The following is a 15,952-nucleotide window of genomic DNA, read 5'->3' as shown; positions in this document are numbered from 1 at the left end:
AGGCTTGTTGGCTTGCCAAAGTCAAAGCAATCAAATCTCATAGGTATCATTTGTCAAGCACTAAGAGAAAGAAAATGGCAAAACGTCCTCTTGAGTATTCCTTGCCTAAGAAAACCCTATGAAATTCTTAGGGATGCTATGAGTTGACAGGTTTCTTGAAGGTGTGAGCAATTGTATTTTGGCTCTTGTAGCCAGGCAGGGGAGGAAGAAGAGAGGGTTGATTGGGCAGAGCCAGGGAGCAAGGGGAGAGAGGACCCAGGGGAATCCAAGGGAAGGGAGAATATGCCCCAGGGGCAGGATATAAAAGGTGAAGGACAGGTGGACATGAGGAGGGGCGGAAGACAGAGATGCGCAGAGGCGGTCACGACAGGGAGAAGCCACGTAATCCGAAGCCCAGGAAGGGTAGGCTGTCCGGTTACCTTGCAAGGGATGCACAGCTTATTGAGGGTGAGACCCCATGTAGAAGTAACATTGCCTGACCCAGGAGAGAGGGAGACTTCAGGTATCCAGAGGAGGGAGAGTGGCGGAGACGGTCCAGAGAAACTTTGGAAGGAGAGTGGTGGGACCCACGAGGTGACCAGTGGGAACAACGCCCAGGACCGAAGTTGGAGGAAAAGGCTGAGACAGAACAACTGGAAAAATGTATGCTGGGAGGCTATACCAAAGAAGAACCCGGAGCTTAGTGAAGGAACTAGAACTCTCAGAAGTTATATGGGTGTACCTTCAGTGACGTAACTGAGGGCCCATTTATTTTCCTAATTGAGACTTAAGCTGTTATTTTGGGCTGTTAATTTGAAGTAAAGTTTGGAGCATTCAGCGCTGGCTGGTGTGCTTTATTGTAACTGAAACCTAAAGTAGCTGCACATGTGCTGCAGCCATGTCTCAGGGAGTTAACGCTCTGCCCACAGCTCTCAAATGTAAAATAAATTACAAGCCAACCAAAACCTATCAAATATTATACTTCTAGTAGTTTCCAAACTAACTGTTTTAATATTGTAATAATTTAATTCTATTTTAATGTACCATTTTTGTATGCTTTTAATTGTACTATTTTTAATACTGTAATCCACTCTGAGTCCTAATTTGGGAAAAGGATGAGATATAAATAAACAAACAAATAAATAAAATTATAACTATAATTCTTTGAAAGTTATCAAGCGTTCCTGCTTTGCTGTCACCATATATATTATAACCATACACATTCTGCTATTCTTTCAGCAGCTAAAGTGGTCACCAGACTGTTCACAAGTCTATTGTCCTGGTTCTGAATTGACCTTTTCAAGCCCTTTATAGATTAGGAACAGAGTTAGGGTCTGAACGGTCATCTCTCTCCATACAAGTCTGCAGGTCTGATCACTGAGGTGACTGCTTAAAGCTCTTCTGTGGATGCTACCACCAGCAGTGATGTAGTGGTGATGACTGGAGAGCAGGCATTCTTGGCAATAGCACTCACTTGTGGAAGGTTTTCTCCAGGAGGAAATGTCTGGTGCCCACATTGCTGTTGGAATTTTTTTTTTTTTTTGGGTGGGGGGGGGGAAGGCATACTGTAAGAGTTTTACATTTTCAAAAGTCTTTCCTATTTTTAAGGTAACTTTTAGATGAAAATTCAATTGATTAAAATGCTTTTCCTTATTTTATTGTAAATTGTACTTTATTTTGCTGTTGAACGTACTATGGTATCCCAAAAAACATTTACTTGGACATACATTGATCAGAAAACATAAAACACATGATATTCCACTGCATATCAGCCATTGGGAGAACAGCTGTGATGTGTTGGTTTGAATTCCGGAGACTAGAGTTCGAATCCCTACTCAGCCATGGAAACCCACTGGGTAGCCATTCTCTCAGCCTCAAAAGGAGACAAACCCATCTGAACAAATCTTGTCAAGAAAACCCCATTGCAGTGGACCTTTACTTTATATGGGGATCCGTTCCAGACCCTCCTAAATAAAGCAAATTACACGCATGCTCAAGCCCCATTTAGATGAATGTGGAGTGCTCCTGTGCTTGGTGCGGTGTGCACGCCCTGAGCGTGCGCACCATTCATCTAAATGGGACTTCCAGTCCGAATGGCTTCAAGTCTGCATATGGGAAGCCCACATATGGGGTGGGCTGACTGCATATGTTTGCTCTAGAGTCTTAAGTTGAAAATGATTTGAAGGCACACAATAACAATCAGCCATTCTAGTATTTAAAAACACCATCTCTCAACAATGAATCAACGCTAGATATCACTAGAATTCTCTGATCTCAGGGCCTGGACGTTGTTTTCTGGTCCTCAGGGTGAAGAGGAGGTATCTTACAATGAGTGCATCACCTTTTATGTATATGTATTTTTCTTTGTTAGACTTGGTGTTTTAATTTGAATGGCAAACTTTGTGCAACTCTGATGCTTAATGCAGCATACTTGGTTACATCACCAGGGACTGCCTTCTATGATATCACAAGGAGTTGTCCCTAAGTCTCAGGTGATGGTCATAAGATTTCTGTGCCTATGATAGTCCTGATTTTGCAACTTGCTGTCCCAAACCAGATACATCATATTTAAGAGAACATCTGGAGTGAGACTATGAGGAGAACTTTTGGCACAAAAATTCCTAAAGGCTAGCTTTGAGAATAATTTGGGAAAGCCATATTTCTACTCCAATTGTGACAAAAATGTGGAAAATTCAGAAACTCTGAAAGGTAAGATGAAAGCTCTTTCCACTGACTTGTTCTAAACTTGCTCCATGGCAAAACAACACAAGAGATGGACAAGTAACACTAATGCTTTCATCTCTTATAGGTGTGGCAATAGGAGAACAAAGTCCTCTGGACTCCTCTGACCATAGACTTAAAATTACCTGTCACTTGCACCTTTCTGAAGGAATTACAAAAAGTGTCAGTTCCCTTTCAGGCTTATGTCCTAGAACCTAGGCCCAAGTCAAGGATAACTTCTTATTTTGGGACATATTATCTACCTAAGAGACTCGGAAACTGGTACTGTAATACCACACTATTTAAAAATTAACCATTAGCTTTGTCCACAAACACAGTGTAGATTTGTAGTAAGCTGAGGGAATGTACATCTGCCATGAACTTCAGTGAATCAATTTGGAATCAGGGGACTAGTGGTAAGCATTGTGTCATGAATGAGTACTAAATACTGCAATGTTTCTATGCTGAATTTTTAAAAGAAATAAAAGGGCCATTTATTTATACATGCAATTGTAGTTGAACTAGGTTCATAAAAACTGCTGTATCATTGCTTTTTGAAGATACAGAATTCGAATCACTATGAGTTAGTCAAAAGTACTACATAAAACATCAGAAGAGTCATGATATTTTAAATTTTAAATAAAAAAGTGAAATTCAGCAATGACCTTCAGATCTGCTATTTACAATTTAATGACCTTCAGTTCTACTATTACAATGACCTTCAGTTCTACTATTTAAAATAAAATCTCCTATAAATGAGAGTAAAATACTTACATTTCCAAAGTTTTACATCAGAAATGATTTGTTTTCATATCCTCATTGTAAGAGCTGAAGTGTTCTGAGGAAGACAGACAGAAAGGTAGGCTAAGAATTATTGTAAAACACACCAAAGTGTGTTGTTGTCTTTATTGCTGCTGTGTGCCTTCAAGTTATTTCCAACTTATGATGACCCAAAGGCAACCCTATAATGGGGTTTCTTGAATTTAGTGCTCTGTAGTATTCTGTAAAACAAGGAGAGAGAGCTAAGTTAAGAATTATTGTAAAATATGTTGAAATGTGTTTTATTCTATACTGCTGTAAAAGATCTTGCATCTGTTGCCCTGTAAAAGAAGGAGAGAGCCATCAAAGTGTGTTTTCTTCTGTTCTGCATTTTGACCTTCATACCACTTGTATTCCATTTTTAATAAATGCCATTATACTGAGTGGGTGATACCCTGGTCTTTGGTAACACAGTGTTTAATATTCAGAGTTTGAAATCTAGTCTGTGTGGAATGAATGGAGCGGAGATTCCTTCTGACAGAGTCTGGGTCAGTACAGCAACTCCTATCAAAAGATACATATAATCCAGATAGAATTTTAATGGGGCACATTTAGTAGAAGGAACATCCTGGCACCTGCATCTGAATTGCCATACAGAGACACTCACTACTTTGTGCCTCTTAATGCTCTTTATGTTACTGGCAGTGTGCATGATAAAAAGTGGTTTATTTTGGAAGACAACGCTTTTAGTGTTGCAATAAATTCTCCCTCTACACAGGGTTAGTTTGATGGGCTCATTATTGTCACGTTACAGTCATTTATTTATGCTCAGGAGTACAGAAGCAGGAAAGTGAAATTACACACATCATTAATACTGATTTCAAAGCTTGTCTAATGCCTGCTATTATTACTTCCTTTCCTTTCCTTATTTGAATTCTGCTCAGTTTTTGCTCTCCCTTAGCAGTTAGTGCTGTAGAGAGCACTAATAATCCATTACCTATGTGAGACTTCATCTCCCCAGATAGAGTTAATTTGTATATATGGGCCCCATTTACTATTTGCATAATATTGAAGTGTTTCAGAGTCTTTAGCACAGATGCCCCTGAAGCTCTAGAAATCCCCCCCCCCTTCCACCTCTGACTAATCCTTGCCTAAGAAAAAGTTATTAAATTCATGGGGGTGCCATCAGTAGATAGGCAACTTGAAGGTACACACACACACACACACACACGCACGCACGCACACACACACACTAATTTCTTGAGCAGGAAGTTTCAGGGCAACTTGTCAGGGCTAGCTCCTCGTGGAGGAGAGAGTAATGAGGGTTTATATATATATATATATATATATATTTGTATTGAAATCAATGTTACACTTAGAAGGGGCATAGAGTGCTGGCTTCAGTACAGTATCATCTCTTCCCTCCAAAGAAAGAACCCCTAACAGGCTACACAATTATAGTACTCTTGCACCAGTTTAAATGGCATAGCCCCATCCTAAGGAATCCTGGGATTTATAATTTAATAAAGGCCTTGGCATTTCTGCTGGAGTACTGCAGTTCAGGGGAGTGAATTAGACAACAGCAGCTGGGGGATTTTATGTCTCTTATCAAACTACCAATCTCAGGTTCCATAGGATGGTTCTCTAACAATTAGGGTGTTATCAAACCGCTATAACTGTGCAGTGTGGATATACCCTTGGTGATTCAGAGTGTGAAAATGTAAATTCACTTGTTTTTCTTCCTTAAACTCAAGACTGTTCATATAATCCCTGCTTGATTTTTGATGTTGGTGGCTTTATTTCTGGCACTCTGGATCTTTTTACAGTAATACGACAAACACTAATTCAGAAAGGGAAGTTTCCCCCCAGTATGCAAATCCTGTAATGAGAAAAACCTTCCTCTGATTTATTTATTTATTTTTGCTTTTCACACAGTTGTTAGACACACGATCATTGACAGAAAATAAACTGGCAACCCAGCTATGCTTGTAAGACTAGCTCTTCAACCCAGCTATGCTTGTAGGATTAGTCTCTTCCTGGCAGAAAGCTGACTATTTCCCCTGGTTACCTCCAGGCTATTCAAATATGTAGGCAAAGTATCCATGCAATGATGGGATATGGAAAGCTGCTCTACCTTGGTGCTTAAAAGAATTAAAAAGCCTGCTTTTTCCAAGCTAATGTTAACCTAACTGAACTACTGTTCTCATTGTATTCACCCAATGTGGCATGGAGATCCTTGATGGAAAGGATGGAAGTTGCATGGTCTGACAACCACCACCTGATTGGAGAACTATTAAGATAGTTTCAAAATGTAATTTTTTTTTTAGGTTTTATTAACCATTATTAAAAAAATACATAACAAATAACATATCTGGAGACATGGGGCGCGGTATTACCAGTACGCTGATGACACCCAAATATGTTTCTCTATGTCTCCGACTGATACAGGGACTAAAGATGGCATCTCCCCTCTGAATGCCTGCCTGGAGTCGGTAATGGGATGGATGAGGGAAAACAGACTCAGATTGAATCCAGAGAAAATGGAAGTACTTGTGATAGGTCCCTCAGGTCTAAGGAAGGAAATTTGTCAACCTGTCTTGGATGGGGTCACACTTCCCCTGAAGGACAAAGTTCGCAGTTTAGGAGTACTTCTGGACTCGTCCCTGCAGTTGACATCTCAGGTAGATGCGACGGCCAGAAGTGCTTGCTATCAACTTTGGTTGATACGCCAACTGCGACCCTACCTAGACCGAAGGGACCTTGAAACTGTGGTACACACTCTGGTAACCTCTCGTCTAGATTTCTATAATGCACTTTACATGGGGCTACCCTTGTACCAAGTTTGGAAGCTTCAGTTAGTGCAGAATATGGCAGCCAGATTGGTCACCGGTTCATCAAGGTTTGACCATATTACACCTATCTTAAAAGGTCTTCACTGGCTCCCTATTTGCTTCTGGGCACAGTACAAGGTGTTGGTTATTACCTATAAAGCCCTACATGGCTTGGGCCCGAGTTACTTGAGGGACCGCATCTCCCCATACAATCCACCCCGCACTCTCAGAACATTGGGTAAGAACTTACTAGAAATAGTGACTTCCAAATATGTTACTACTTCGCAAAGAGCTTTTTCAACAACGGCTCTGAGACTTTGGAACAGTCTCCCTGAGGAGAACATTTTTTTAGTCCCTTCAGTCAGATTTTCCAGGATAAATAGCAACCTTATGAAGGTGTATTCTTACTCACTTCTCTACTAACAATATTATCACCTTTATTGCCTTATTATTAAACTGTGTCACTATAACCCAAGAAAGTCTGTCTTTCCATTCCTAGCTCTATGTTGTGTCACAAGGTGTAAATTAAAGAATGGAAATTACCACAGGGTACCAGTGAATATAAACTTAAAGAAAGAAAGTTAATACCACAACATTATCAAACACATAAAAACACATAAAAACCATATACATATACTTATGCTGTTTAAATGACATACACATCATAAGAGGCCAGAAACTGCACCAAAGCTGCACTCCAGTCCTTAGGACTGGAGCATGGCTTTGGTGTGGCTTCCAGCCTCTTAGGACGCATGCATTTTTTAAATAGCATTCCTCCAAAGTGACCTGAAGCAGCTTTATTTTGGCCTGTCTGTATGGGCCCTCCAATATGGAAATTGGAATATATATTACTTCCAAGGCAGCTGTACGGATTATAACAATTTAATGACACTGGAACACTCAAAAGAGCTATACTGTATAAGTGCTAAATGTTATGCTATAGTACAGATGCCACAAACAGGTAAGAGGCAGAAGTAAAACTGTCTGCTAAAGTCTATGGGTGTTAAGACTCCTGTTTTAAAAATGTGTGTGGGTGAGAGAGGTCCCACTGGCAATGGTTGCTTATTCTGTAAGTGTGCTGGGATGTTTATTTTACAAGAAACAACACATGCTTTGTTTCACAGAGCTGTAAACCTCTTTCGAAACTCAAAGCAGAATCTATGTTAGGCTGTAAAAGAGAAAAATAAAAGGAAATTCTCATATACCAACCCCTCATAGATCTTTGGGAAGGCAAAAGAACCAGAGGCAGTATCCAGGCTTACCCTCATCAGCACAAAAACAGCACTATGTTTGTTTGTTTATAACATATGTGGTGTATTGCCAATGTCAGCATGAGGAATATGAAGCTGAAGAAAGCTGGAACTTGTTTCTGGTCATAGAGCTGAGTAATAATCCTTGATAAATGCTGCAACTTTGAGTACCGTGTGTGCTCTACTCTGAAATAAAGGATTGAATTCAATGGATCTTTTTCCTAGGGAGGTATCCATAGGACTATAGCCTTTCTGAGCAATAAGGCTGCAATTCTGTACATACTTACCTGGAACTAAGCCCCTTTTAACTGTTTGGGGCTTGGCTTCTGAATCTGAATAGATGTATATCGGATTGTTCTGTAAATAAAGTAACAGAGCATTGTTTAGTGTTGCTGTGACTGAAAAACAGTGATAGTTAACCCCTATTCACTGTAAGTTTGTGAAGTTTTTCTAGCCTGGAAGAAATAAAAAGTAACTGGAAACAAAAACTATTTGGGAGGAAGAATACATTTTTTTCCATTTTTTGTTTTTGGGCCAAAATTCATAATAGCCAAAGATATTTGGCAAAGACATTTTTATGCAAGCAGGCTTTTAATATATAATTGCATCAGAGGAACTTTTATACAGGCTGATTGCTTTAGATTTTTTTTAAAAAAACTTTTGTTTGTTTTATATCATTTTATACTATTTTTATCCAGATGATTTTGTTTTTAAATTATATTGTAATTAAAAAAAACTATTTTATTTGTGCCTTGAATGAAATCGATGGATGGATGCAAAGTTGAGCATCTGGAGACAGAGAAGTAACAGAAAAATAACCTAATGCTGCATATTTTTGCACCCTTGAATTCACTGAAGATTAACTTCCATGTGGGGGTAAAAAATAACTGTAAATGGATGCCGAACATTCCCATCTGTAGATGAGAATGACAGCCTTTCTCTTCAGTTCATGTTTCTGGTTTGTTCTACAGTTTATATCAGCACCTACCTGTGTAGTTTTAAGGAAAGGAAACAACCATCCTGAATCATTTGATGCTCAGCCATATTACCAAAGAGCTATTCTCTGAGGTTTTGGGACTGGAGGTCCAGGTGACTCCAAGGAGTCAGTTAAATCCTGCTGCTGGCACTTACTATGAAGTGACTGGACCACTCCAAAACTGCTGCCAACTCTAAACAACTTTTTCCAAATTGACCCAAGTTAAATAAATAAAAACGTAATCCTAAATAGATTAGTATGCAAAGGGACCTTGTACCACCTTGGAGATTCACTTGAAAGAAAACTTGAAGCCTATGCATCTGGGGAAGTAGGCTCAAGTCTAGGAAAGCTCATACTTCTTTCTTTCAGTGAGGCTGAATCTACACTGCAGACATAATCTGGATTGAGCTCACTTTAACTGCCATGGCTCAGTGCTAAGGAATTTTGGGAACTGGGTTCTGCTGTGGTGCCACAAAAGACTCTACAATTCCCCAAATGCCATAGTGTTAAGCCATGGCAATTAAAGTGAGCTCAAACTGGATTATTTCTGAAGGGTGGATGCAGCCATAGTCTCAAAGGTGCAGCAAGGTCCCTTTGCAAGCTAATTTTCCAGACTAGCATGGCTACATCTTTATCAATGAACTAAATGAAAGAATAAGGGGCATGCTTATCCATTTGCAGATGATGCAAAATTAGGAGGAATACCCCAGAGGACAAGATCCAAATTCAAGATAACCTTAATAGATTAGAAAGCTGGGCCAACAAAACGAATTTCATTCATTTTGGCTAACAAAATGAATTTCAGCATGGAGAAATGTAAGGAACTGTACTTAGGGTGAAAAAAAAAATGAAATGCACAGATATAGGATGGGGGACACCGGGCCTAAGGAGACTATATGTGAAAATAATCTAGGGCATGGGACAGACCGCCCAAAAGGGCCTAATTTCCTCCAGATGGAAGCCGCAGCTGCCAAACTGCACAGCTTCCTACCAGAGGAAAATGAACCCAGAAAACCCAGGTTCTTTTTGAGCCGGAGGGGTGGCATAACAAATGTGCCACTGGCACACTCGTTACGTAAGCACCACACAACAACGTGCAGATGCTGCACGGTGCTTACGTAACAATGGTGGCACCCGTGTACACAGGGCTCCACCATTGTTAGGCCACTTGCACGTAGTAGGGTTAGGGACCATGTGGTCCCTAACCCTAGAATCGGTGCCGGCACGCCGTTTGTTAGAGGCATGTACAGCACCTAGGAGTCCTAGTAGACCACAGTTGAACATGAATCAACAGTGTGATGCGACAGCTAAAAAGTCCAATGCGATTTTAGGCTGCATCAATAGAAGTCTAGTGTTTAAATCAAGAGAAGTGATAGTGCCACTGTATTCTGCTCTGTTCAGCCCTCACCTGGAATACTGTGTCCTGTTCTGGGCACCACAATTCAAAAAGGATGTTGAGAAGCTGGGGTATGTCTAGAGGAGGGTAACCAAAATGGAGAAGGGTCTGGGAACCATGCGCTATGAGGAGAGACTTAGGGAGCTGGGTATGTTAGCCTGGAGAAGAGATGGTTAAGCGGTGATATGACAGCCCTGTTTAAGTATTTGAAGGGGTATAATATTGAGGATGAAGCAAACTTGTTTTCTGCTGCTCCAGATAATAGACCCAGAACAGTGGATGCAAGCTCCAGGAAAAGATTCCACCTAAACATTAGGAAGAACTTCTTGATACTAAGAACTGTTTGACAGTGCAACACATTTCTTCAGAGCATGGTGGCGTTTCCTTCTTTGGAGGTCTTTAAACAGAGGCTGGATGGCATCTGTTGGGAGTTCTTTGATTGTGAGTTCCTGGATGGCCCTTGTGGTCTCTTCCAACTCTAGGATTCCATGAATTCATGATTATATCTGTCTTTGAATTCTGTATAGGTTAGTGGGAAGAATCAAACCCCATAGTTTAATAATCCTCAGTTAGGAGGATTATTGTTGTTGTTCTGTACCTTCAAGTTGGTTCCCACTTATGGAGACCCTAAGGCAAATCTATCATGGGGTTTTCTTGGCAAGTTTTGTTCTATTACTAACGTGGATAAATGCATCCAGAATTGCAAAGTGCTGAGGACTGCTGTGAGCGCCAGAATGATATAGTGGTTTGAGTGCCAGACTGCAACTTACCCATTCTATTCATTTGCTCCTTACTGAGAAAGTGATGTATGAATGAATAAATGCATACAGCCATTTTGAAGGGGGGGGGGGGGGTTAAAATAAATGACCCATATAAAGTATGAAGAAACATGAACCATTTGATTTGTAATTCTGATCCTGATTTAGACAGACATTTGAAACAAAAAGTTTTTAAAACATGGGCTAGGCTGTTGTATTGCTTTAAAGTATTTTTTAAACATGTTTATATTTTTAATGGTATTTTATTCTTTTCACATGGAACTTCTTTTAATACTGTAATGAAATGTACTATTTTTGTATGCTTTTAATTGTACTGGTTTTTTTTAATGTTGCGAGCTGCTCTTGAGTCCCAGTTGTTTGGGGAAAAGGCAGGATATTGTAATTCATATTTGTATGTAATTCAGATTGTGCCAGTTTAGTGGTGTAGTGGGTTGAACACATTTGTGTAGACATTATTCTGAATGTTTTGCCATGCAAATGAGAGTCAGCATGATGTAGTAGTGGTTGAGCACTGGGCTGTAACTCGAGATCTGGGTTCGAATCCCCTTTCAAAACCCAACCTTGGGCAAGTCACACTGTCTCAGCCTCAGAGGAGGGCAAAGGCAAAAACCCCTCTGAAGCAACTTGCCAAGAAAACCTCATGAGAGGGTGGCCAATGCCATAAGTCTGAAACGACTTGAAGTCACACAACAACAACAAGAACAACAACAACAGCGAGGTGGGAGGGCAGCTGCACCTTCCATGCTTCCTAGCTCCACCTGTGGAGCATTTCATCTTTTTTCCAGTCAAAAGGGAAAAGCCACACCCTCCTCCTCTTCCTCAGGTGTGTGAGAGAGCAGAGCCTGCTGGGAATCGTAGTCTTTCCTCTCAAAGACTCCCAGCCTTTGCCCTGCCCCAGGCACTACATTACCCAGCAGACACCTGGGGGGAAAGGTGTGGCCAGAGCCTCTACTGAGAGTGAGACCTACCTGGGCCTTAAATGGAGGAGGTTCCCATGGCAACGGGGGCAGATTGTGAGGCTTGTTCCAGTGGCCTCATAGGCCAGTCTTCTTCAAAAGAGGAAAAGGAGGAGGTTGGTATTTCTTCCCTCTCACCTTGCCCCCCCCCCCCCATTTATTTTATTGGTTGAGTGCAGGGTGACCAGATGTCTCCTCAGTCACCACTGCACAGGAGGGCATTCAAGGACCTGATTAAACAAATGCATCTGAAGAAGTAGATATTTTAATCTCATGCTGACAACTTCTTTCTTTCAGTTAGTCTCAAAGCTCTCTCTCTCTCTCTCTCCATAATGACCTGACAAAAGCAAGAGACACTCATAGAAATATAAATTCATGCTTCTCAGCCCCTGTTTCCAAATGGAAGAGGACATTTTGGGTATTCCTCCTGGGCAGAAGGACCCTGAAATGGAGGACAGGTCCTGCAAAAGGAGGAAAAGTCTGGTCACCTTGGTTATTATGTGTAAAGAAAATAAAGTCCAGTGCTTCTAATTCACACGAGTGGGAAAGAGACAAGTGTGTAAGAACATTATTCGCCTTCAAGGCGTTTTTGAGTTGTGGCCACACTTAAGGCTACCTTGGGTGAGTCACACTCTCTCAGCCTCTGGGGCAGAGTGACCAGGCGCCCTCCTTTTCCTGACCCTGTCCTGCATTTCAACCTTCTGTCCAGGAGGAATTCCAAAATGACCTCTATTTTGAACAGGACTAAGAAGCATGGATTTACATTTATATGAGTTTTTAGCTTTTATTTGGTCACGTCCTCCATTTTTATTGAAAGCCCTACATTTTGTGGTGCCATGTCCCCCTTTGCGGTTATGATAGCTGGTTACACTGCTTCAGGGGAAAGAAATGGCAAACCTCCTCTGAACAAATATTGCCAAGAAAACCCCTTGATAGGGTTGCTTTAGGGCTAGCATAAGTCTGAAACGACTTGAAGGCACACAACAACAACAACAACAATAATAAGGCAAACCTATCATGGAGTTTTCTTAGCAAGATTTGTTTAGAGGCTTCTAAAAATTTTTGCCATTGCCTTCTTCTGAACTGAGAGTGTGTGACTTGCCCAACGTCACCCAGGCAGTTTCCATGGCTGAGAATGGGGATTCGAGCTTGGATTTCCAGCAGAGTTGTAATCCCACGTTCAAACCACTACACACCGCACTGGCTCTCAAGCACATTGTTCCTCAGGAGGAATTAGGAACGTCTAGTTGTGTTCTTCAGATTTCTATTTTAAAAAAGCCCTGATCGTGATCGGTGCTCTTTATAAAGCTCAAAAAAGTTTTCTTTCCATAATGCTCTTATAACGTTACTTGGTAGACACCCATCAGCTGAGAATTATACTGTACTTACATATGAAACAGAATGCACAGAATCCAAAATTTGGTTAGTTCCAGATTTAGGTTAGTACCATGTTATTCTGCATTGGAGGAGTTTGTCCAGCCAATCTTTGCTTGAAGATGTCTTGGGATTCTTAAGCAAAGAATAGACTTGCCTAAGGGAAAGACCTGGCCTGATCCTGTGCTTGCTTACTTTTAAGACACTGAACCAAGTGAGTGGGACTAGTGTTGTGGTCATAAAATAAACATGAAATCATATAATAGCAAGGCAATGCTATATAATAATAAGCAAAACTATATGTACAACAAACTATTTTATATACTATGAATAACATACTAGAGTAAGTACATTCATCCCTCCACATTCACTGGGGTTATGGGTACAGGACCCCTGTGAATGTGGAAAAACTGCAAATAACAACAACAAAACTAGATTGCATCAGTAGAAGTATAGTGTCTAGATCAAGGGAAGTAATAGTGCCACTCTAGTCTGCTCTGGTCAGGCCTCACCTGGACTACTGTGTCCAGTTCTGGGCACCACAGTTCAAAAAGGACATTGAGAAACTGGAGCGTAGGGCCACCAAAATGGTGAAGGGTCTGGAAACTATGGCCTCTGAGGAATGATTTAGGGAGCTGGGGATGTTTAGTCTGAATAAGAGACTGTTGAGGTAGCCCTGTTTAAATATTTGAAGGGATGTCATATTGAGGAGGGAGCAAGCTTGTTTTCTACTGCTCCAGAGAACAGGACCCAGAACAATAGATGCAAGCTACAGGAAAAGAGATTCCACCTCAACATTAGGAGGAACTTCCTGAAAGTAAGGGCTGTTCGACAGTGGAACACACTCCCTCAGAGTGTGTGAAGTCTCCTTCTTTGGAGGTCTTTAAGCAGAGGCTGTGATCTCTTGGTAAGACTGTGACCTCCCTAATTTCCTAAGACCAGGGAAATTAAATCTGTATAGTATTTGTGAAAAAAATGAACTAAAATTATAACTTCATGAGCTATGTACATGTGACAGTGTCTGAAATGATGTTGACAAGTAATAATAATAATAATAATTTGTTTTATTTCTATACCGCTATTCCAAAGATCATAGCGGTGAACAGCAAGTAAGCTAATTAGCAAGTAAGCTAATTTGCCCCCAACAGTCTGGGTACTCATTTTAGCGACCTCGGAAGGATGCAAGCCTGAGTCGAGCTTGGGCCCTTTTGCTGGTCTTGAACTCGCAACCTTGTGGTTTTGAGTGAATGGCTGCAGTACAGGCATTAACCACTGCGCCACCAGGGCTCCATTAAGTACAAGTAAGTACAAGTACAAGTAAATGTTAGTTCTGAAGAAGCAGATTTTGTGAAGTTACAAAACATATATGTCATTATCCCTAAATTATAACAAGATCCATTTGTCTGCTGTACCCTAACATCTTACATAAAATATCCAACATTTGATCAGAATTAGCAAAAGTTTACCCTACAATCTTAAATTATTTAAAGGTTTGACTGTGGCAGCCAAGAGTCATTGGGGACAATGGACGCTTACCTGAAGTCCTGTTGTCCCTAATGGCAATGTTGCCACATGGATGTGCTGCCATTGGGGGCAATAGGACTGGAACATCTATGGATTTTGGTATCCGCAGAGGGTCCAGAACAGATCACCCACGGATTCTGAAGTCCCACTATACTATATCATTTTATATAAGGGACTTCTTGCTGTTGATAATTGCCCTTAAGTTGACCTTGACTCGTGGCAATCCCATGGATAAGACATTTCCAGGATCTCTTGCCTTCCACTGCTCTGTTCAAGTCTTCTAGATTGATGCCCATGACCTCCCTAACTGAGTCTAGCTGTCTGGCATGCAGTCTTCCTCTCTTTCTTCTACCTTCAACCTTTCCTAGCATTATTTTCTTTTCTAATGAGTTGTGCCTTTTCATGATATGGCCAAAGTATGACAGCCTCAGCTTAGTCATGTTGGATTCCAGGGAGATTTCAGGTTTGATCTGTTCAAGGACCCATTTGTTTGTCTTTTTGGCTATCCGTGGTACCCTCAGCACTCTTCTCCAGCACCACATCTGGAATGTGTTTTGTTTTTCTTTTTATCTACTTTCTTTACTGTCCAGTTCTCACATCCATACATAGTGATGGGGTATACCATGGCTTTGATGTTTCTAACTTTAGTGCTCAGTTGTATATCTTTGCTTTTAAATATCTTGTCTAGTTCTTTCATCGCTGCCCTTCCCATTCCTAGTCTTCTTTTTCTCTTGATTGCAGTCCATTTTGATCAATGTTTGACCTAAGGTACGAGAAATCTTTAATTATTTTGATTTTCTCATTGTCTATGTTGAATTCATATAGGTTCTCTGTGATCATCAGTTTTGTTTTCTTTCTGTTCAGCAGAAAGCATACCTTTACACTTTCTTCCTTGACTCTCCTCTGTAGTTGTTCCATGTCCATGATGTTTTCCGCTAGTAATATGGTGTTGTCTGCATATCTTAAATTGTTGATGTTCCTTTCTCCTACCTTCATTTCTCTTGTGCCTAAGTCTAAGCTTACTTTTGAGCATCAGCGAATTTTGATATCTGCAGGGGGTCCTGGAACCAATCCCCTGAATATACCAAAATCTGAGTTTAGATTTGATTGTATATTCCTGCATGGCAAGAGTTTGGACTGGATGGTCCTTTTGGTGTCTTTCAACTCTATGATTCTAAGAAGAATTTAGGTGGTTTGGCTGTTCTTTATGTACAGCTCCTATACAGACTTTCACAAAATTTGTCAAGGTTTAATAGCTTCTAGCTTATTTCTACTAGTCTGCAAGGATATAGGAAAAGTACTTACGAACACTTGCTGCATGTCTTTCTTTTTCCACCCAGCAAGTGCCAAGCCTGTTCCTTCTCCCCACAGAATTAAGGATTAATCATGCAAATGACATTGTTTCCT

The 15,952-nt window shown here is 40.7% G+C and overlaps 1 protein-coding gene across 3 annotated transcripts in view; it reads left to right on the top strand.

Moving 5' to 3' along the window:
- The first annotated feature begins 10,304 nt into the window (after positions 1 to 10,304).
- Positions 10,305 to 15,952, top strand: part of SIGIRR (single Ig and TIR domain containing) — a 68,863-nt gene continuing 63,215 nt past the window's right edge. Inside the window, exon 1 of one of the 3 annotated variants that reach the window (XM_089520802.1) lies at positions 10,305 to 10,353. The gene's annotated coding sequence lies outside the window, so the exon portion shown is untranslated. Of the gene's footprint in view, positions 10,354 to 11,679; positions 11,764 to 11,870; positions 11,904 to 15,952 lie in introns of those variants that run through there. The other 2 variants (XM_089520800.1, XM_089520801.1) reach the window with 2 other exon arrangements.

This window comes from Sceloporus occidentalis, unplaced genomic scaffold (assembly GCF_023333645.1).
Source record: "Sceloporus occidentalis isolate IW3139 unplaced genomic scaffold, rSceOcc1.0.p SCAF_4, whole genome shotgun sequence".
In the NCBI taxonomy this organism is placed as follows: domain Eukaryota; kingdom Metazoa; phylum Chordata; class Lepidosauria; order Squamata; family Phrynosomatidae; genus Sceloporus; species Sceloporus occidentalis.
This window is presented reverse-complemented; position numbering and strand designations above follow the sequence as displayed.